General features: G+C 35.1%; 1 pseudogene; it reads right to left on the bottom strand.

The window, feature by feature from the left end:
• Positions 1 to 17,227: 17,227 nt before the first annotated feature.
• Positions 17,228 to 19,259, bottom strand: LOC105532135 (annotated as a pseudogene).
• Between the last annotated feature and the right edge of the window lie 4,940 nt (positions 19,260 to 24,199).

Raw genomic sequence — 24,199 nt, 5'->3', positions numbered from 1 at the left:
ATGTATTACAACAGATGAGGAGGAGATCACTGGCCAATAGGCAGTCAATAGAAGAGCCTCAGGCAGCTCGTAAAGTAGGTACAAGGGCTTTGTTGCTGAGTGGCATGGCTTTGGTCTGTTTAAATTAATCCAATTGCCTCAGTTTGTAAATTTAATTTCCACATTCTGGAAGCCGTGTTTACAGTTTTTGTTAATGGAAGATGCTTACTGTGAACTTCCAGAACCCGAAGAATAGAGTCATCTTGCCAGGCATGGTGGCTCATGCCTGTAATCCCTGCACTTCAGGAGGCTGAGGTAGGAGGATCACTTGAGGCCAGGAGCATGAGACCAGGCTGGTCAACATTGCAAGACCTTCTCTCTACCAAAAAAAGAAATAATGATAATAATAAATTAATTAATTAATTTAATTTTTTCTTTTTAAAGAAGAGAGTGTTAAAACCCCATTGTCTCAGCCCAAAAACAGCTTAAGCTGATAAACAACTTCAGCAAAGACTCAGGATACAAAATTAATGCGCAAAAATCACAAGCATTCCTATACACCAATAATAGACAAGCAGAGAGCCAAATCATGAGTGAATTCTCATTCACAATTGCTACAAAGAAAATAAAATACCTAGTAATAAAACTTACAAGGGACATGAAGGACTTCTTCAATGAGAACTACAAACAACTGCTCAAGGAAATAAGAGAGAACACAAACAAATGGAAAAATATTCCATGCTCATGGATACAAAGAATCAATATTGTGAAAATGGTCATACTGCCCAAAGTAATTTATAGATCAATGCTATTCCTATCATGCTACCATTGCCTTTCTTCACAGAACTAGAAAAAACTACTTTAAATTTCATGTGAAACCGAAAAAGAGCCTATATAGCCAAGATAATCCTAAGCAAAAACAACAAAGCTGGAGGCATCACGCTACCTGACTTCAAACTATACTACAAGGCTACAGTAACCAAAACAGCATGGTACTGGTACCAAAACAGATATATAGACCAATGGAACAGAACAGGCCTCAGAAATAACACCACACATCTACTACCATCTGATCTTCAACAAACCTGACAAAAGCAAGCAATGGGGAAAGGATTCCCTATTTAATAAATGTTGCTGGGAAAACTGGCCAGCTATATGCAGAAAACAGAAACTGGACCCCTTCCTTACACCCTATACAGAAATTAATTCAAGATGGATTTAAGACTTAAATGTAAAATCTAAAACCATAAAAACCGTAGAAGAAAACCTAGGCAATACCATTCAGGACATAGGCATGAGCAAAGGCTTAATGACTAAAACACCAAAAACAATAGCAACAAAAGCCAAATTGACAAATGGGATCTAATTAAACTAAAGAGCTGCTCAGCAAAATAAACTATCACTAGATTAAACAGGCAACCTACAGAATGGTAGAAAATTTTTGCAATCTACCCATCTGACAAAGGTCTCATATCCAGAATCTACAAGGAACTTAAATTTACAAGAAAAATACAACCCCATCAAAAAGTGGACAAACAATATGAACAGACACTTCTCAAAAGAAGACATTTACGTGGGCAACAAATGTGAGAAAAAGCTTATCATCACTGGTCATTAGAGAAAGGCAAATCAAAACCACAATGAGATACCATCTTGTGCCAGTTAGAATGGTGATCATTAAAAAGTCCAGAAACAGCAGATGTTGAAGAGGATGTGGAGAAATAGGAATGCTTTTACACTGTTGGTGGGGTGTAAATTAGTTCAAACATTGTGGAAGACAGTGTGGCAATTCCTCAGGGATCTAGAACTAGAAATGCCATTTGATCCAGCAATCTCATTACTGGGTATATATCCAAAGGATTATAAATGATGCTACTATAAAACCACATGCACATGTATGGTTATTGCAGCACTGTTTACAATACTAAAGACTTGGCACCCACCCAAATGCCCATTGATGATAGACTGGATAAAGAAAATGTGGCACATATACACCATGGACTACTCTGCAGCCATAAAAAAGAATGAGTTCATGTCCTTTGTAGGGACATGGATGAAGCTGGAAACCATCATCCTCAGCAAACTAACACAGAAACAGAAAGCCAAACACCACATGTTCTCACTCATAAGTGGGAGTTGAACAATAAGCACACATGGACACAGGAAGGGGAACATCACACACTGGGGCCTGTTGGGGGATCAGGAGAAAGGGGAGGAAGAGCATTAAGACAAATACCTAAAGCATGCATGGCTGAAAACCTAGATGATTGGGTTGATAGGTGCAGCAAAGCACCATGGCACATGTATACCTATGTAACAAGCCTGCATGTTCAGCACCTGTATCCCAGAACTTAAAGTAAAATAAAAAATAAATAAAATAAATAGTGATCTTAAATCAGGGTAGAGGAAAGGAGGAGGGGCAAGGGCAAGGAATATGTTTCAGCCTGTGTTCCTCTTCCCATGTAAATCAGAATCAGTGGGGGTAGTGGGATCTACCTACCTTAGAAATTCACCAAGCTGAAGATTTCCAAGGCTGTCAGACCCACTGCATGAAGAAAACTAATTTACAAACATAAACTCTAAAGACAAAGGAAACATACAATAAAATAATAGATTCAGTGGCACAGGAAGCAACCAGAGTTTCTTTTTTAAAATCTATTTTAGCTTATCTTAGTTTATTTTAATTTATCTATTTATTGATAACTCTAACTTCTAATAAGGTTGTTCCTCTGCATGGCACTATGGTGCAGACAATTCAGTCCTCAGAAAAGAGCAGGGACAATTTCACACATATTGAATGCTCAAGTACAGCATATAAATAAGTGGATATTGTTATTCATTGCAATATTATTTTAGTAGCAGTAAATGGTTCTTATGAAATAAATAAATCCATGAGCATTAGACAAAAGTTGAGTATCTTAGTAAAAAATATGTACAAAATTTTACTGACTTTTTTATTCCTAATAAATTGTGCCCAACAAAACTTTTATGGATAAATGACAATAAGTAGGGCTATTGTCCACTGCATTTCAATTTCCAATATAGTATTTGGAAGTGTATAGGTTTGATGGCAAAAGAAACTTTCAAGGAAGAGCTGTTCAGTAATGAGACTGTAATTTTTCATGATTCTGTTTATGACTTAAGGGGATATTTACTTGTATACTACCCCAGTTTGTGATATATTCATCAAGAACAATAAAGAAACTGACATGAGGGAATTTCAGTTCTCTACACCCTGACATATTTTAAAGCTTAATAGATGAGGTTATTCAAATGCAAAACAACTACATTCAAGTCAGTACATAAAAACATGTTGAAATTTTCCTTTTATCAAAATATGAGGCAACGCTTGCCCAAATTGAAAACAATTACTATTTTGGGGAGATAAACAGCAAAATAATTTTCTGCTTTTGTTGGTGTTAGAATTAGGTGCTATATCAGTGTAATAGCTGAGAGTGATATGGTCTAGTAGTATTTTGATGAATTACATGATTATAGTAAAAATGAGCAATTTCATCATGCTTGAATTAATAATGGTACTATGATTTGGCAAGTACTCTTGCAACATTCTCTAACTCATCACTTCAGAAGACAGACTTATATAGTCCATCCATTGCTTTAGAAAATACAGGCTGCAATCGAGTTTAAAAAGCAGAAGGGCCAGGAGAAACATGTCAGCTTTAGAAAGTAATGCATGTACCGATTCTCATAACATTATTGCTTCATTATATTACCTCTTACTGGTTATTTTAATCTCTTGCACAACTAACAGTAAATCAGAAAATAAAAAGAAATTTTGGAACATTACAATGTTTACCAAATTTAATTAAAAGTGCTACACACCCCAAGGTACTCCTGAGACATAGATATTGTACATATATGTGTGTTATTTTACATTTAGATTTAAGATAATTAAGAAGGATAATATATAATCAATACAGCATTCATTTGGGTATCAATCAAGTAAAACACACATACAGAACTGAACATTACATAATTTCAGTCATAAAGAGTACAAATTATGAATTGATTTAATATATTCATAACTAAGTACTCTTCTTTAATGTAACTCACAGTTTGTTTCACAAAATTATTCTGTTCTTTTTCTTTAAAATCTTACATGCCTGGATACATTTTTAAAAGATACACATTAAGGCACTCTTTTAAGGATTTATACTTAAAGTCTGCATTGTAGATCAGAAATAGTCTAAATTAACAGTTTAACATCTTATTTACAGAGATATTTGAACATAAATCTAAATTACAGATTATTCTTCCTTCTTGAAACAACTTATAAATATTATAATAAATACCACTGTAATGTAAGTACAAAATGAGCATTGAAAACCAATCTACAGTAAATTTCATATTTCTTGCAAATTTTAAACTGATGCCTTATCTGATATACAGGTTTTATTTCTTTTTGAACTTTTAAATAGCATAAAATTGTGTATCCATTCTTTTAATGCTACTTTTTTTTTTTTTTAGCAATCTCAAAATGTATGCTCATTCTGTAATATTTTATCTATAACTGTTTGAGTGGTATCAATAAGACAAAATCTCTTATACTTACTAGAGTAGATTATTTTAAAACAGGTATATCTTATTAAAATTTGCATTACCTTTTCATCTTTGAATGGTCTTTAAAATACGGATGTTTTGAACTTGAGTTGTAAAATAAAACTGAAAAATATTTATGTTTCATTTTTATCAAAGACATTCACAAATGAAGGCTGTATTTTTACGCTATCCTATGCAAAACTAGGCAATGGGTCTGGTCTCCATCATTATTAGGTTATTCACGCGTGGTGAAAGAAGAAGTAAGGTTTGATAAGAACTTAGTTTATTTGATTACCTTAAGCAAATCATATGCTTCAAATTTTGGAATTATATACAGTGTCCTAGAATGCAGTAGTTGACAACTGATAGAGCCTTGCCTCCCAAAATAGAATAAAACTATTTTGAAGATAGAGAAAAAACAAAACAGTGTCATGTTTTCCCGAATCATTTGTTTTAATCAAAGGAAAAATATATTTGTGTTCTTAAAAGTTGTTTTTATCCATAAACATAAGCAAATGTTATCAACTGAGTTCTTTTCTCTGAAGTCAACCTTGTGTAATTCATGAGCTAAGAGAACAAGCCATAATTAAGGTCAATGAATGACTGAAAATGGTGTGTGTGTGTGTGTGTGTGTGTGTGTGTGTGTGTGTGTCTTTAGAGCTTGATGGTATAAACACGGCATTCCCATTTCTAGTCATGGAGTATTACCTTGGCAGGAAGGATAGTGTTTATATTAGTGCCTCACAGACGGTGCACATTCGCAAGTCCTCAGAGGCCTGCAGAGTTAGCTTTCTTAAAAAAAAAAATCACTTGTTTGATTTTTTAAAAAATATTTCATCACGAAAAGCCAAATGACTTTCACCAATTAGGTCAAATTCCTGCAGACTATGTTTTGTTTATAACCCCTGGATTGTTCTTAGCTGTGTTTCTTCCAATTTGAACTACTTGTAAAGTATATGTCCTTAACATTGTGTATGGAGACTTCCTCTTCTTAAAATTGCAGATTATAAAATAACTGAGTAACCTTCTCATTGAGAAAACTAGAAATTAGGAAGTGGGAGCAGTTACTCAAAATAGCTGCTTGAAGGCATAATAAAGCTAAAAGTTATGAAATGTTTCTAGCTCAGTTTCCAAGAGGAGATTGAAATCCACGAGGTGAGTCACCTTTGGGACCTCTGCAGATTCTCAGAGAGGTGGCTGAAAGACTGAATAGCTCTTCTGAAATTCTTTCATGGCTTGCAGTCACAATTCAGAGCAAAGAGTTCACAAGGACAGTGACCCTGGTATAATGCCCTTATCTCTGAATTGGGACGGAAGGTGAAGTGGACACAAATCAGTCCTCATACAGACCAAACCATAGTCCAGCCTCTAGTCATTTGAATGGCCCTGGAAATATTTGTTACTCAAACTTCTTTAGAATATTCTGGAAAGCTACTTCTCCCAGGTGACACACCAGTGGAAAACAATATCCTAAACTTCAAACTGTATCTACAAATAAACTATCAATTATCGTGTCAAGCATCAAATTATACACAACCAAGGTGAACAAAGAAATATAAATCAGAATAATTTGGAAAAAGGGGAAACAGAAAGACACCCACTAGGGCTCCTGATATTGGAAATATAAAATGCAGACTTTCAATATAAACAATGCTTACTACACTTCAGGTCATTTTAAAGATGAGAATAACAATCTGGAAAAATAATTTGAAATGATAAAATATTAGAAGACAAATATGACTTCTAGAACTGGAAATTCTAAGAAACAAGATTTAAAAGTTTATGAATAGTTTTAATGCAGAATAGCTGTGAATAAAAGAGAATTACACAGGTATGAGAGAGACCAGTAGAAGATACCACGATACTGGATCATGAGAGACAACAAGATTTTAAAAACTTATAGAAGAAAGGATAAGAAACAGAGTGTACAGATATTAGATCTAGTGAAATTTTATTTGGAGTGCTTATTTCAAGTGATGCCTTTTCTGTAGTATACAAGAATATCCCAGACAGGTCTGGACCCTCAGTCCTGATGAAATGTTACCTCCTTATGGAAGACTCCCTTGAACACACATTTTAAAACTTCATTTACATACCTTTATAGGACTTTATATTCTATCCTCATATTATTATAATTTACTTTACATAGATCAATTTATTTATACAGTAAGTCCCAAATTGTTTGTTTTGCAAGGACATTTATGTGCTCAGGAGCCAAAAAAAAAAAAAAAAGAAAACAAAAACGGTGAATGCCATAGATCTTGCATAAAAGTTTGGGTCATCTTACTTACTAAACTCTCTATTCTCTTTTATTCATATTACACAGAGCTATTTAAATAAAGATTGCTATCTTTTTTTGTGAGTAGCAAATTCATGTCTTTCTGTTTGCTTTATTTCAGATATAATACAGGTCCTGTAGTTTCAACCATGGATCAACTGTGTGAACCATCTGTGGATACCTTATGTCAGTGTACCTAAATTAAAAGATCAAGTTATGAGACCTTAATTAATCTCTTGAAAGTAATATTTGCAGTTTTTCATATTCAAAGTAATTGCAAACAACTTGTTCTTGTTAATGGTAGAGGCATGATGAAAAGCCAAATCTTCCATACTGATTCTTTTTAACAAACAAATAAAAACAATCTGCAAACTATATTAACTGCTGAGTTATAAACTGCTTAGTCTCATAATCTTCAGGCATATTTCTTAAATTTATAGGTTAGTTTTTCCACTATCTGAGGTAAATAATTGTGATTAGATTACCCATTGCTTTAATTCTACATGCTTAATTAATTTTTTTTCAGAATACTAATACATGTTCACAGTGGAGAGAAACAGAAAATATTCTAAAGCAAATGGAGGTTAATTTAAAAGTACTGGTTATCACACCAAATAAGAGATAAATTTAATATTTTTCCTATAAATATATGTGTGACTGTATTTATGAAAATGGGATTATATTGTAATGGAGATAATACCTTATAGGGCTGCCAGTAAGATAAAATGAGAGCATGTTGCAGAGTGCCTGGTATACCACAAGTGCTCAATAATCTAGCTATTATAAGATAGTATTTACAGTTTTAAAACCTGCTTTTATCACTAGACTGCATATAATGAACATTTGTTGTGGGTAGATATTCATTTACAACTCCTGTTTCTCTAAAATTATAGAACCATATTTAGTTGTGCAGATAAATATAATTTGTTCCTATTGCTAGAAAAAATTTATTTCTAATTCTTTATAATAATGAGAAAAAGGAAGACATATCCTTGCTGATGATCTTTTTTTAAAAAAAATCTTTTTAATGAGACATCTTTGGTTAATTTTTAGTATGATATACATCTATATGTTGAAACTACTTTATTTTTTATGTCCCAAACAAAAGAAGTATCTCACATTGATTTAACTGTTTACCCTCTTCTCACTCTTTGTGCTGGTGTAGTCACATATTTTACAATTACACCTTTTATATTTCCTACAAGATATCATGTTAAACACCAGTTATAAGTTTATTGCCTCTCAGCTGTGATCTGCCCTACATTACCTGCTCATGATACTAGAATTGCACTCCATAATCCAGGGGTGTCCAATCTTTTGGTTTCCCTGGGCCATATTGGAAGAAATGTCTTGGGCCACACATAAAAATCACTATCACTAACGATAGCTGATAAGCTGAAAAAAAACAAAAACAAAAACAAAAAAAAACCAGAGTGTACAGATATTAGATCTAGCAAACTTTTATTTGTTGTGCATATTTCAAGTGATGCATAAATCTCATAATGTTTTAAGAAATTTCACGAATTTGTGTTGGGCTGCATTCAAAGTCATCTAAGTAGCCCATGGACCGTGGGCTGGGCAAGCTTGCTGCAATCAGTTCTCCTTCATCAGTTGGCTCAATAGTAAGCTTTGCAGTGGAGGGGGCTGTTGGGACACTGCAGGGCAAAGCAAGGGAAGAAGCTTGTCTTCTGAGTTCTACTGGCCTTTCTTTCTGCTTCCTACGACATTGCTTCCAGCACTGAACATGAAACAATGTTCAGTGGCTCTCAAGTTTCAGATTTTCACCAGAAATCAAGCAACTTCCTGCTCATCATTCCTAGTTTACTGGCTATGGAACAGCTCTGTGCCATGGCACACAGTGAATGTCTTCACCCTTCACCTTAAAGAGGATAAGACCACAGACTTACCCTCTTTAGCAAGGACTGAATCTCAGGCTGGTAGTAGTGTTGGGAAGCAATGGGTCACCCAGGTTTATTTCATCTTTGGGTGCTCTTCCTTAGCCTTGGAGATAGAAGGCTATTTGCTATCCCTGTATTATTTAGCATTTTCTTACATTCTTTTGTTATATTTGTTCACCACTTTTTACTAAATAATTTTTTGTTTGTTTGTTTTTTTGAGATGGAGTCTTGCTCTGTAACCCACGCTGGAGTACAATGGCATGATCTTGGTTCACTGCAACCTCTGCTTCCCAGATTCAAATGATTCTCCTGCCTCAGCCTCCAAGTAGATGGGATTACAGGCCCCTGCCACCACATCTGGATACTTTTTATATTTTTCTGGAGACAGGTTTTTACCACGTTGGCCAGGCTGGTCTCAAACTCCTGACCTCAGGTGATTCACCCACCTCAGCCTCCCAAAGTGCTGGGATTATAGTTGTGAGCCACCGAGTCCAGCCTAATTAATAATTCTTTTATATTAATGTTTTTCTGCTCAAATTATTACTGTGTTTTCTGTTTCCTGGTCAGAACATGATTTTTTTAAATAACTTTAAGTCATTAATATTCATTTTCATTTACTTACATATTTATCATTTCTGGTCATTTCATCCCAACTTGAAGCTTTGAGTTTGCATCTGAGATCATGTTTCTTCATGGTGATGAAATCTGTTCAGTAATTTTTGAAGTGCAAGTGTGAGGAATGCAAGGAGTCAGGGTTTTTGTTTGTTTTGATGTGAAATCTTTATTTCACCTTCATCTTAAAAGCACATATTGAGTGGATATACACTTTAGTAGCTTTTTTATTCTTTTCAGTACTTTAAATATTTCAATCTATTGTTTTCTAGCTCCCCAAATTTGGTTGACATGTATGTCATCAGTATACGGCTCCCGTGAATGTAATATCAGATCTTGCTTTGGCTGCTTATGGAATTTTATCTTTGTATTTGATTTTTAGCAATTCGACAATGATTGCCTATGATTAGTTTTCTATGTATTTATCCTATGGGATTTGCTGAGATTCTTTCATCTGTGGATTGATACTGTTCTTTGGATTATTACTTCAAAAAAATTTTTTTGCATCATTCTCTTGCCCCTTTCATTCTAGGAGTCTAGTCAAAGCTTATTTGATCTTTTGGTTGAGTTCCACCTATTCTTCTCATATATTCTGACTTTTTTTTTTAGAATTCATTTTTCTGTCTATACTTCAGTTTGAATGTTTTCTATTGACATCTTTTCTGAATTCACTCATCTGCTTCTCTGCTGTGTTCAGTATGTTAAGCCCATCCAGTGGGATATCTACCACCAAACTAGTAAGGGGGTTTTTAGTATTTGTTTATTATTAAGATAGAATCTACATAGGTGTATATATGGTGTTTGTCAATGACTATCGACAAATATTTATATCTAAGTACAAAAACCATAGTCAACATATAAATCATTCATTCTTATCATCTCAGAAATTTTCTTCATATCCATTTGCAGTCAATTCACATACCTCATAAGTACATATTCTTCACATTTCTGTAACTATAGATGAGCCCTTCCTGTTCTTGAACTTCATATAAATGAAATCACACAGCATGTAATCTTTTATATCCACATATTTTTATTTAACATCATGTTTTTGAGATTTACTGATGTAGTTGCAGGGACTGGTAAGTTATTATTACTATTACTCTTATTACAACTACTACTATACACACACATACACACGCACACAAACACACATATATAGACACACATATATATATATGTGTGTATGTGTATATATATATGTCTCTAACGCTTGACCTCAAGTGATTCACCCACCTCAGCCTCCCAGAATGCTGGGATTACAAGTATGAGCCACTGTAACTGGCCACTAACTCTGTTTAAATAGTTTTTGCACATTTTTAAACATTGAGATGTAAGTGTATCACCCCATATAAATTTGCTTCCATTTTTCATTGGTTTCCTTGATTCTTATAAATCAGTCATAACTATTATTATAAATATATATATGTATTCATATTCACATATTTTTCCTTTTTTAAATTTTGACTGCAGACTACATATATAATATTTTGAGTGTTTTAGATATTTATCAGTTTTTCTTTTGAAGAATTCATAGTAAAATTGAGTCCAGCTATTTTTCCTCAGAATATAATTTAGATAATAAATAGGAAAATGATTAAATGTGGGTGAGAGTATTTATTTCAAATTTTACCCTTTTTTTACAGGACATTTTGCTAGGGAAATAACTATTCCATTTTATTCTGAATGATTTTGATGTTTGTTAGTCGTCCTTTGTATAAATTGTTCATCTATGTTTCTGTTCATTTTCCCATTAAGTTTCAGCAAATTTCCTAGTTGATGTGCAAAAGTACTTGAATTGCAAGCATTAATTCTTTGCCCGCTTTTGTCTCTGAACACATTACTCACATATTAACCTTATCTGCAGTATCTACTATTCAACACAGATATTCCTCTGACATTCAACTTTATCTATTGTTTGTAATTTTGGGGTCTTACTCAGAAGTCCTTCTTTACTTAACTTTGACATTTTAGCTAACATAATTCACCATTGTGGACTGTGTAACTGCGATATATCTTAATTGTATCCAAATAATAAACCATTTTCTCAACATTTTCTATCTAACTTGTACATACTTCTGCTGGTTTATTGTGCCACTGCTTTCATATGCCAAGTGCCCATGTATATATGTGTGTTGCTTACCTTTCCATTCTGTTCCGATTTAAATGTTTATTACTGAACCAATTTTACACTGTTTTTAATTCTATAAATTTGGAGTATGTGTTCATATGTGGAAGTATGAGTTTTACAGTTAGCTGTTGTTTTTTTTCTTTAAATAGACTTAGCCAATTATAGCATTCTAATAAAAATGGAGCCATTGTATTGCACAGCTCCAAAAGATGCCCTTTACATAAACTACAAAGTGCAGGATGGTCCCTGTTATTACAATATATTCCATGTGAATGGTGCTCACTAGAGTTAGACGACACAGCAGTTCTGGAGTTTTGAATTTTCACTCTGAATTGTTTTATGTGTGTGTGTTGTGTGTGTATAAATGTGTGTATGTGTATTGTTTGTAGCAAGTATGAATGCAAGCTCTGGAGCTAAACTACTGGGTTCAAATCCTGGCATTTTTATTTCCTATGTGTGTGAAATTTATTTGCTTCAATTTTGTATTCCATAATACAGAGATAATGATAAGACCAACTTCAGGGGATTTATATGTTTGATATTATTATTTATCATAGTTTTTAATACTCTCTTTTCTGCTGATAGAAACCACCCAAATGTATTTATCTTTTTATACCCAATGGTACTATCAAAGAGGGTCTTTGTGTAATGAAACTTATCAAGAAATGTGCTTGAGAATATCTTTATTGGGCTTTGCTCATTTAAATGGTAGTTTATATATATAACTATATATTTTGAATTTCTTTTCCTTTGTGATGCTGAAAATATTACTGCTCTGCTACTTAGTACATTATCTATAGATGTTGAGAAGCATAATGACTATCTGTTTCTCAGTTTATTATAGAAGATCTATTTTTTTTCTCCTTGGTGGCCTTTAAAATTGTCTTTATGTTTCTGCAATTCTTAGATTTCACTGCATTTCTAGGTATCAGTCTTTTTATTATTTTTCCTGCTTGCCTTGCCATAAATCCTTTGTATCTGAGTTCTCATAATTTTATTTGTTAAACTCCGCATCAGTAATTCATTAAATTCTTCCAGTTATTTCTTTTTTAATCTGTTTGAATTTTTCGGATATGTAACTTAACCCTTTCCCTTCATTCTGCATTCCTTTATTAGCATTCTCCCTTTGTAATCCTTCTCAATGAACTCCTTCACCTTATTTTCCATTTCTCTTACTAATTCTTCAGCTGTATGTGTGTGAACCATATATTGAGTTCTCTTTTCTGTGATGTTTTCACACCCAGACTACTGGTTGTCATTGTTGTTATATTTTATGATTGTTTGTTTCTGTTTCAATAAACAAAGTGTACAATACTTTCTTTTGCTTATTTGAAGATATTTAGCATATTCATTTTAAAGTTAATTTTTAGGTTTGAAGTTTGTTGTCTTCAGCCCATAGGTTTGCTGATTCTTGTCTTTGTCTTATATTTGTTTTTTACTTTCCCTTGCGAGTCTGTATTGTCTTTGTGAGTTAGTCACCTTTACTGGGTTGTATACTTGTGGATGGGAAGATAATTTTTGTCCCGGCCTTTGTCTTTCTTTGTGACTTTAGGGAATAGGAGTCATGCCATAGCATAAAGAGCTTTTATGAGATAATCTGTACATTTACTAAGACACTGTCTTTTAAAGGGATATTTCTTTTCTCCCCTTCTCCTAGGCTGACTATTCCTGCAAAGGTACAAAATATAGGAAAGCAAAAGGCACATTTCCACAAAACGTATGACTACCTGAATTGACATTACCTAGACTGTTTCTACTCCAAGTTCTTCTGCCTTGCATTCCTTTCACCTTGACCTCCACCACCCAACACTCTCCCATTCACATACAGCCCTAACCATCTTCTTTTGCCCCCACACATCCACCAACATTTCTATGATATCTGCTGGCTGAGAAATTCATCAACATCTCTTTCTGAAATATCTTCATGTTTGGGTTAGTAGAAGGAGCCAAAATAGCATATTATTACACCAACTTCTCAGGAACTAAAACTTGGAAAAGTTCCTCAAAATATAAATATAGAGGCATATAAATTATTCACACCTTAAATTATTCTCACCACTGTAGAATCTCAGAAGCTAAATAGCATCCCAAAATTAGATACGTAAACCTATTCCCAGAGATCTTTGAGGATGGGTAATGTCATATAGCCTTTTCTTGTATTTCCCTATATCAGAATTTTGCACTGAGTAGGGCATCTATAAAACATTACTAAGTTACCAGTGTTTAAATTTCCATGTTACATTGTTGCTAAATCTGTGAGATATTATGACCAAACTGATTGTAATATCTAGGAAAAGCAAAATAAAACAACAGTATCTTAAAGCTTAATTCCAGAATAACTCACGTCAATGAAAAGTTGTTAATATACAATCAGCCTACATTATACATCTTTCATTGATACATTTAGCATATAAATAAGACTTTAATATGTATTGCCCCATACACAAACACATTTAGTGTTTCTAAAATACTGATACTTCTATTAATTAATCTGATCTGATTCTTTAAGTCCTTTTAAGTTAATACTAAACCAATACGTAAGAAGGAAGAGAGGTGAGGATTTCCATAAACTTGGTCAACAGTTTCAAAGAGAAATACAATCCGATTGGGATTCTGATTTCCTCCAGTTCCATAAGGTGAAAAAAAAGATGAAATGAGAGGAGATGGCATTCACCCATCCATTTAAAGTCAGTGCTGTATTTCCAAGGGCTAAAACAGTTACAGTTGCACTGTTCATTACTTTGGAAGTGTCACATTTTCTAGTATGACAAGATGTATTATGGATGGGGGTTTTTATAGATGTGGAGAAATCTCTCTCAAAGTTGTTTATTTGATTTTCTCCCCTTCTGCCTCTTTGTACTTCAGCGGCCAACCTTGGGATAATGGGATTACTTTATGCCTTCCACATCAGGCTCTGGATGAGTGCACAGAGGCCAGTGGCAAGAGCAATAAGATGGTTGTAAAAATGCAAACGTTGGAAGTTAAAAAAGGTGCACCCAATAACTTGCCCTTAAATTTAAAAGGAACTAAATGAGGAACTTCTGGACAATTTATCTTACTGTTTACTGATAACAAGTCACTTTGTTTTTATGTGCTCAGTCTAGTATTCCATAATTTATTTGAAAGAAGAAGAGAAATAATGTAGATAAATGATGAAGTGTCAGGGTCTGACACTCTTAAATGAAGCTATTATGGTCAAAGAGAAAACGTAAAACCTGCGGCTCATTATGAGAGTGTTCTACTTGTCAGTTAAGTGAAAAGGCCTGGAATGATTTCCAGTTTATTTGTCATTGCAGTTATTAAAGCTGTCTTTTTGGTGCCATGAAAATGAATTGAAGACTTTATTCGAAGTAAATTTGTACTAAAGCTTTCAGATGTATCTTATGTGAGCTCAGTGAGGCAGAGAAGCAGCTTAAAAGCTGAAATATTACAAGGAGACAACTACCAAAGTCTTTGAAACACACAGAATACATAAGTGTTGATAAATGAAGTGCTTCTTTGACTAGGAAACAAATTTTTGACTGTCATAATGGAATAAGATTGGTAATGGGATATAATATCTACTAATTGTTGGAAGATATTTTATCCCTATGAGGAATTAATTGCCTACATATTTTAGTAACAGTTCTACCAGCCTATCCTTCGAAATATTGATTTCCAAGAAAGGTTAAAGAATGCATCATTTTTTGATAATACATACTTAATACTTAGTAAATATTAATAGAATAAATACATCATAGAAACAAAAAAAGCACGTTTTGAGTAATAATAACTGCTAGGCTAAAACAATAATCTCTTAAAAACTTGAAAAGAAGTTCAAAAAACCAGAGTAGCATATTTCATTTTCCTAATCGAAATATCAGACTGCAAAAGGCTGCATCTTACTGCAATATATAAATATATTATTGACATTTTAATCTTACAGGGCTCGTCTTCAAATACCTTACATCCTTACTGAGGTGTGAGAATAACCTGTACTTTAGCTTACATTGGAAGAAAATCAAATCAGATGGACTACTGACATGGTTGAGATGGATTCCTTTTAAGCATTGAAAAAATTCACCCATTTGTTTCCTTCTTTCATGGCTGAGAGGTCTTCGTTTTCCCTTGTGCTACTCTGGCAATCACAAATACTTTTTGCATTGTTTAGTTACGCTTTTTGAAAGTTTAGAAGTGGATATTAATAGGGATACCTAAAGAAAAATGGATAGACTATATCAATTTTTCACCTCACCACATTAAATAAGAAAAATCACTAAAATGAATATTTTATTTCAGGCCCAAGAAATCTCCCAGTCATGCCGTTGACTTTTTATTGTGGATATTACAAATGTGTTGACACATTTTCAGGGTCAGTTTACAAAGAAAACAGATTCTGCATCCTCCTCAAAGGTAATTTTTCAGTGTTTCCATCACATTTTATAGCCATTTTCAGTGATATTGTCAGAGTACACGGTCTACCAGGCTCTTTATTATATGCCTTATTTTCAGGCATTTAAATGTGTAAAGTCTCCCTCTGAAATCAAATTTGTTTTTATATTTGGAATATTTGAAATATTCCTATAGCTTTGATATTCTAATAGCTACAAATTGCAATGCTATAAAAATAAATGCTTTACAAAATCATAGCTGTGATATGACAGTGAAGAAAGCTATACACCATAGCAATTGCTAGATAAAGGTGTAGAGGGTTTAGATTTAACCTGTTTGAAAGTCAGATTGTGTTTATACTCCCATTAAGGTTTGAAAAACCAACAAAATGGTGGAATTAGGTTAAATAAGCAATTACTTTGGAAAAAAATTGACTAATTGTTTGATTCACATATTAGTATTAATGCATACACATCTATGTTTTTGTTGTTGTTTGTTTTTGAGACAGAGTCTCGCACTGTCACCCAGGCTGGAGTGCAATGGCATGATCTCGGCTCACTGAAACCTTCGTCTGCTGGGTAGCTGGCTCAGAACTCCCAAGTAGCTGGGATTACAAGAATCCGCCACCACGCCCAGCTAATTTTTTGCATTTTTAGTAGAGATGGGATTTCACTATGCTGGCCAGGCTGGTCTTGAACTCCTGACCTCGTGATCTGCCCACCTCAGCCTCCCAAAGTGCTGAGATTACAGGCGTGAGCCATCGCGCCCGGCCACATCCTCCTTTTATGTGTACATACACTGCATAATCACCTTATGTTTTTGAGCCTATTAGGTTTTTTTTTTAACCATTTAAGGAATTTTTATTAAACCAAGAATTTCATAATCCAAGTTACATTTCCTTGCTTAGTTATCAATTCTGTTATTTAAAACATAACTGACATTCTGAGCTATTCCACAGTTGAGTTACAAAATTAAAGAAATGCTTTAAATTTTCATACTTTGCTGAAAATTCTTTTTCCCAGGGTCTATGAAACATTAATTTGTTTTTAATTTTAATTTTAATTTTTTTTTTTTTTTGAGATGGAGTTTTTTGCTCGTTGCCCAGGCTGAAGTGCAATGGCATGATTTTGGCTCACTACAACCTCTGCTTCCCAGGTTCAAGCAATTCTCCTGCCTCAATCTCTCTGGTAGCTCAGATTACATGTGCCCGCCACCTTGCCCAGCTAATTTTTTGCATTTTTAGTAGAGATGGGGTTTCACTACGTTGGCCAGGCTGGTCTCGAACTCATGACCTCAGGTGATCCACCCCAGCCTCCCAAAGTGCTGGAATTACATGCATGAGACACCATGGCTGGCTTGTTTTTACATTTTCCTATATTTTTGTGTTTTGTTTGTTATTTTCAAATCAATAAGTAATCTAGGACTAGTAAGTTTGCTAAACTTGGTATTTCCTCAGTACATAAGGTTCACAGTTTGTTTTCCTTGTTTATGTTTTGTAAGTTTTTCCATCATATTTTAGTTTTTTGATGTTTAGTTTTCTTTGCTGAAACACAAGTTTTTTGTTTTTTGCTTTTTTTTTTTTTTTTTTTTTCCATGGTCCCTGATCAATTTTAAGCAGTTGGTACACCAGCAGCACTGTTAACTGCTTTCCGGAGCCTCTTTCGCACAGTAGGCTTGTAGTATAACTACAGCTTCAGAGACTCCAGAGACTCAAGCATATGAAGAAGTTTTGAATTACCAAGCTCCGATAACATGCCAGTGATTTTACCAGCAAGAGTAGTGTGCATGGCTTGAATAAGAGGAAACAGTTGTTCACCCAATATCTGCTTCTGCTGCTGAAGAGGGGCAAATGCCAACATGAAAGCGGTAAAAAGTTTTTGACCTTGGACATGAACAGCAAGCTGCTGCCTGGTAACCTGTGGATGTATATTAAGATGTTGTTGAGGAATGTGAATTCCTGCAGCATATTTGTACTGTGGAATGATGTGGGCAGCAGGAGTGGAGCCAGCAGTAGCAGCTACAGGACATGGACCCATTGTCTGTATTGATGAGTTAGCAACACACTGTGTAGACATGACTGGTAACATCTGTGAAGAAGCTGGTCTCAGAGTGGTGGTTAGGAGCAGCTGAGTGGATAGCACAGGTCATATTTTGGAATGGATAAGGTCTGACACTCTGAGCAGCCCAGGGAGGACTTGGTCTTAGTTGAGCAATTTGGCCAGGAGGATAGTATGCAGCAGGTTCTGGGTCTGTGAGACAGCCGCCATGAAGTAACATGAAGAAGGTGCTGGCTGGTAGGGGTTGATTACAGGGTGGGGCACAGCTCGTACACTTGCCATCTTCTACACATATTGGTTAGTGAGGTGAGCCAGGTGCTCTTCTTTGAGGTGAGCTAAAGCTACATACAATGGCTTGCTGGCCACAGTTTTACCATTCATTGCTGTAACTGCTTTAGCTACTTTTTCTGCGGAGGAGAAACATACAAAGCGAAACCCTTTGCTGCAACCACCCTCCATCGTAACATTTGCACTAGTGATTATACCAAATGGAGAAAACTCTTTCTGGAGACGTTCATCATCAATACTCTCATCAAGATCTTTCACATAAACCCTAGCACCCTGGTATCTGGTGATTCTATCTTGCTTCATCTGTCCAAATTTGCACTTAAGTTCTGTCTACCCTTCCACTTTTTTTCTGAGCTTGAACAACATATATTTAATTTCCACTGAACTCCTTTCCATTCATCTCATCCATAGCTGTCTATGGATCTTCATGCCTTTCAAAGCTTACAAATCCAAATCCTTTAGATTTTCCACCTTCATCAGTCATTACTTTCACACTTAAGGTCGGCCCAACTTTGAACTCTTTTGCCCTAGCTCCAAGTTCTGCTGCTTTTCTTTAGGAGACCTAAACCGTCCAACAAATACGTTGAGACCATTCAAGCGCATCCCATTCATTTTTTTTTTTTCAATAGCTCCTTCAGCTGCTTCCTGTGTCTCAAAGTGTACAGATCCACAGCCCTTGGAACCACTTTTATCACAAACTACCTTACACGAAAGGGAGTTACCAAAAGCAGAAAATGCATCACACAGTGCCTTCTCAATGGATTTGTCCTGATTTTTAACGAATACGTTGCCCACTCCACTTCTGAGCAGTGATGGATCACAATGAGACCACAGGACTCATACTGGCTTGCCCTTTATAACATCAAAGTTCATGGTGGCCAGAGCACGCTCCGCGTCCGCTGGCTGCAGGAAGTTCACGTACACGTAGCCCAGGAAGCGGCGGGTGATCTGGTCCCTGAAGACCCAGATGGCGAGGGTGGACCGGTTGAGCTGAACTTCTCTTGCAGCATCGCTTCAGTCACATCCGGGTGCAGGTCTCCCACGTACAGCGAGGCCGTGGGGTAGCTGGGGGCGCTGGGGTTCATCGCGGCACGGCTGCCCGCAGGGCCACAGGCCGCGGCCCTTTCGTGAGAGGAGGAGAGCGAGTGCCGGGCCGGGGGTCTCGGAGCCGGGGGCAGGGAGCAAGGGCATGCGCTGAGGGACAAAAATCAACCAAATCGGAAATGACTTACCAGCCACAGAGTGAGGTCGGTTGGCCGCCGCTGTCTGCGCGCTGCCGGCGGGGAGCCACGGTGCGGGTCTCCGGTTCGGGCGGCGGGAAGGCCTCAGTCTCCTGGTTCCTCCTTGCAGCTGCTGCAGGGCCGCAGGCGGGGTCGGTCTTGACTGTTGACCGGGTTATTTTATAAAAGCGGAAGAAAAAATATTATAATTCTCTGACGGAGTAGATGCCGATTTGGGGGGAAATTTTGGGAGGTATTTTTAAAAGATTTTTTTAGGGAGAAAGGCCATATTCAAGTTTTTATGTCAAGCTAATTAGTCCTCTGATCAAATATATTTTATCTGGGTTTATTTACTTAGTATGTAGATGTCAAAAACTAAATTAGTTGGATGATAAACATTGCAGTTTCTCTTTTTATTGAACTCATGGAATAAAGGAGGAGGCAGAATCGTAAAACATACGAAATACATATTAAGTGCAATTAAAGGACGGCATAGGAGTTCAGAGGCATCTAATTTAGCTAATGTTTGTAGGCAAGGAAGACTTCCCAATGGAAAAAGATTCCTGACCTTAAACGTTGAAGAAACAGAAGAATTGACCCAGTAAGACTGTATCAAAAGGATCCTACCTGCATTTAGGTTTCCATAAACCAACAATCCACCTAGCTAGTTCCTTTCCTTTCATGACACTAGGCCAAATTTCTTTGGAAGAAAAACCATTGAGCTGCTGCTTCCCCCACAAAACACTTAGAGTCAATGTGGGACTCTAGCCAAATTAGTAACAGGGAGTTCAAAGCCAATTAGGTTAGAAATGATTTGCTTTATTATAGATAGCCATAGATTAAAATCATACTAATTTCCCTTCTTTGTCTTTGTAAATATGTATTCACAATGCCTACATACAGAATTAACATATGGTTATTAAACGACAATGGGAAAGAAGAAATGTAATCTTTTACTATATAAGTTTACATAAACATAGAAATAACAGAAAATCTTTTTTTAATGCTCCAGGTGCTTTTCTTAAAGTTTTAATTTTCCATTTTTCCCTAAAAGCATGACAAGTAATTTTAAAATTAAACTATAAATCATTTGGTATTATAGTCTCTATTAATGATTCAATTTCCAGATTAGATTGTTTATTATAATATGCCAACATAAGATATTAATGAATATGTGTTTATTGGTTGTGCTTAAGTATTATTTTCAGGAAAGTAAATCTGTGGCTCTGAGGCAAATATTAAACAGACATGTGTCAAAGATTTTATTTAACCTGTTAATTAATGAATGGACCAGGAAAGTTAAAATCAGTTCAAAGAACATTTGATGAGGTAAGTATAGAGGTAATTTTAAGAAAACATATTAGGGTGAGATTCTTGGGTTAGGTATAAAACCAGTTAATGTCTTTCTGGGCAATAAATTGTGACTTTCACAGTTATCTCTTCATTGGAGAGAAATGATTTACATATTTACCTGAGAAAAATCTGTACATTAGGTTGTGTTCCTAAAGAGTCGTAAATTTTGAAAAGTAAATAGAAAAGTAATAAAAGAGCATCTAGTAATCTATTGCTTGTTTCCAAACTTCAGGTAATTTTTCTAATAGTTATATGTAGGCACTTCTTCAAAGACATTATTCTAAAATTCTGTCACTACACTAGTACCTAAGTGTGGTTTGATTAAATCGGTGAGTCACTTCAATAATATACCGAAGTAGACAGTGTTGGCTTTTATGCTAAATTGGCTGCTTACAATTTCTGGTTTGGTCAAGATCTTATTTGATATTTGAAATTTTTTAAAATACACTTCCTAAAAATGGTCTGATAAATCTAGGTGCATTAGTCCCATTAAAAGAGAAGCTAAAACTTAAGTCATAGTAATAACTATTTTAAAGAGATGGATGAATAAGGAAGGAGTCTCTTTATAATAAGAAAATGCATTAGAAATGTTTTTAGTTGTCGCATGCTGGATCTAAACTGAATTATGTCCTTCTAAAATTCATGTGTTGAAACCCTAACCCACAATGTGACTGTATTGGGAGACAGAATCTTTAGAGAGGTAATTAAGGATAAATGAGGTCCTAAGAGTGGAGCCCTAATCCAATATACCTGGTGTCCATATAAAAAGAGGGAGAGACACCAGAAATATGCCCACACGGAGAGGAAAGGCCATGGGAGGACATAGCAACAAGGCGACCTTGAATACACAAAGGAGATTGATCTCAAGAAAAACCAACCTTGCTGGCCTCTTGATCTTGGAATTCCAGGCTCCATGACCGTGAGAAAATAAATTTCTGTTGTTTAAGCCATGCAGTCTGTGGCATTTTGTATGGTTTTCCTAGCCAACTAATACAATCTCTATTCACTAGAACATGTTTTTGGTGAGAAATAAAACTTGTAATTTACAATGTATGTGAATGCACATTAGTCATAATTATTAAATAAATTGGTTACATTAACTAAATTAGCTATTAGACATATTAGTCATAATCACTTTATTCCTAAAAGTGCTTAGGTTAGAAGAACCTGAAAAACTAACCAGAGAAAGCTACATAATAAAAACCACCAAAATATTTCCTATAAAATGTCTTAATTTATCAGCTCATTCCTTTGCCCTTACCAGCATGTCTCTTCCAATTTTTTTAAACTGATTCAACCTTTTACTTTCTCACTTCTCAAAATGCATATTCTCCATTCTCTGAACTGAAACACTGACAAATATCTTGTTTATTTCAATTGCTTCTAAGAGAAAATGCCACTAGTTTCATAGAACCTGACTCCATTGGACAGCTGGTCATGTTTCTTAATTCCAGTCTGCGTTGCTCCTGGCTAGTTCTACTCACCAGAAGGTGTTGAATGAAAAGGGCTATTTGAATCACAGTCCTGCCTTGCTAAGGCCTTGTTCAGCAATATCTGTTTGTATTTTTACATAGACTTAGAACTATGTAATAGACTAAATGTGACAAGCATGCGACCACTTTCCAGGGTCGAATACTCTTCAGAAAGCCAGATTTGAGGTTTCATTCAATGATACTTAGTTTTCCTTTAAGAATCATAGACAAATGTTGAGGAAAATAATACAATCAGAAAGTTACTCATTTCATCGTATTTGCACTCTAAGAAAAAAAATTTAATTAAAGATCTGACTGAATCCCTGATATTTTTGACATGCTACGTAGTACTGGAAACCCTATTACTTCCTCTGAGCTTTGCTTTCTTTATATTCTTTTTTCCTTTCCAATTTTCCATAGTCTTTTTTAAAAAGTAAGATCTTTTTTTTTTCTTCTACTCATTGATAGTTTGAGATTTGAGACCTCTTCTGGCAGCTTTACCAAATGATAAAAACATGAAGCCTGGTTGTTTAAATCTCTTACGCAAACCGTATGAACTCCTTTTTGTGGTCTAGAAAAAAAGAGGCAGTCACCACCACAGTGAGTGCTGGTTACATGAAACAAAACATGGACACATTCTTATTCACTTGGCTTGTTACTTTGAGCCCCACTTTCAAGCATTAAGAGCAAACGCCATGTAAAATGTATTATATATTCCAAGAGAGAGGAGTGGCAATTTTTTTGGTATGTTTGTCTTTTCTTTTGAAAAGATAAAATCAGCCTTCAGTTTTAGTAGACGTTCCTTTTTGAATTGAATCACTGAGTTAGTGAATAATACCGAGTTTGCATGGCCATATGTTGGATGCAAACACGGAGCCAAGGGTAATTGAAATGACTTCCTCAAGATCACTCAAGAGCCACTGGAGGAGTGTTGCTCCCAGAACAATAATTTTTTTTTTTTATTTTGTCACATGGCTGTAAGAAACCTATACCTGATCTCCAGGATATTTCTCTAAATAAAAGGTAATCAGTGGTCAGACATGTGGCGAATATATTAGACTGCTGCTTTTACCCTGGTGTGCTATTATTTGGGGCTTATGAATAGCAAATGTAAAGTAATCTCAGAAGGAATTTTATTCTAATGTTCTTTCAAATAATAAAACCTTTTGTTTGAAAGGAATTAGGATGACAAAAACCTAAGATTATGGGAAACCTGGTAGCAGATCTTTCCTTGGCAAGATTAGAGTGAGTTATGACCAGTCGGTGGTAAACAAGTTTCATTCATTTTCCATTTCTAAGTTGAACTTCAGAGAAACAGTTGCCAACAGCACTGTGGCCAATCATTTAGTCACAATGCATTGTTCTGAAGACATATGGTACCATTTTAACCTATCCATCTAGTATTCTACAACCAGTCCTTCTACCCAGACTGAACATTAGGTGTTCTGATTGTTAAAATTTTAACATAGTCACATGTTGATGGGGAAATATAAGGCTTTTCATTTTCGTCACTACACTGGATGGTAAGTTGTTTTCCAGGAAACTACAAGGTGTTAAAATGCCTCTTCTATTTATATCATCAATATTCTGAATATATTATGTAACTTATACATACACGTCAAACGTTTTCTTCCATAGAGTGATAACATTAGTTACTGTGTATGAAATTTTTTTTTACTTCTTAATACCAATTTCAGTAGCTTGATTTAAGAAACAAAAACAAGAGTTCAAGAAATAGATTTACAAATAAATGGTTTCCACCTTTTGGGCTTCCTTATACATCAATAATTTTTCTACCAAGTAGATTCTGTGTGCCTCTCAAAAAAAAGGAACAGTCTTTGTCATGAAAGACGCTCTCTCAAAGTATCTTTGTCCCTCAAATCCCAAAATCATATGACTTCTTAATGATTGCTTTATTTTTTTCTCACTCACTAATGGAAAAATTGTCTTTGCTTTTTAAGATATTATGGAGGTGTATAT

This window comes from Mandrillus leucophaeus, unplaced genomic scaffold (assembly GCF_000951045.1).
Source record: "Mandrillus leucophaeus isolate KB7577 unplaced genomic scaffold, Mleu.le_1.0 Scaffold934, whole genome shotgun sequence".
Classification (NCBI taxonomy): domain Eukaryota; kingdom Metazoa; phylum Chordata; class Mammalia; order Primates; family Cercopithecidae; genus Mandrillus; species Mandrillus leucophaeus.
This window is presented reverse-complemented; position numbering and strand designations above follow the sequence as displayed.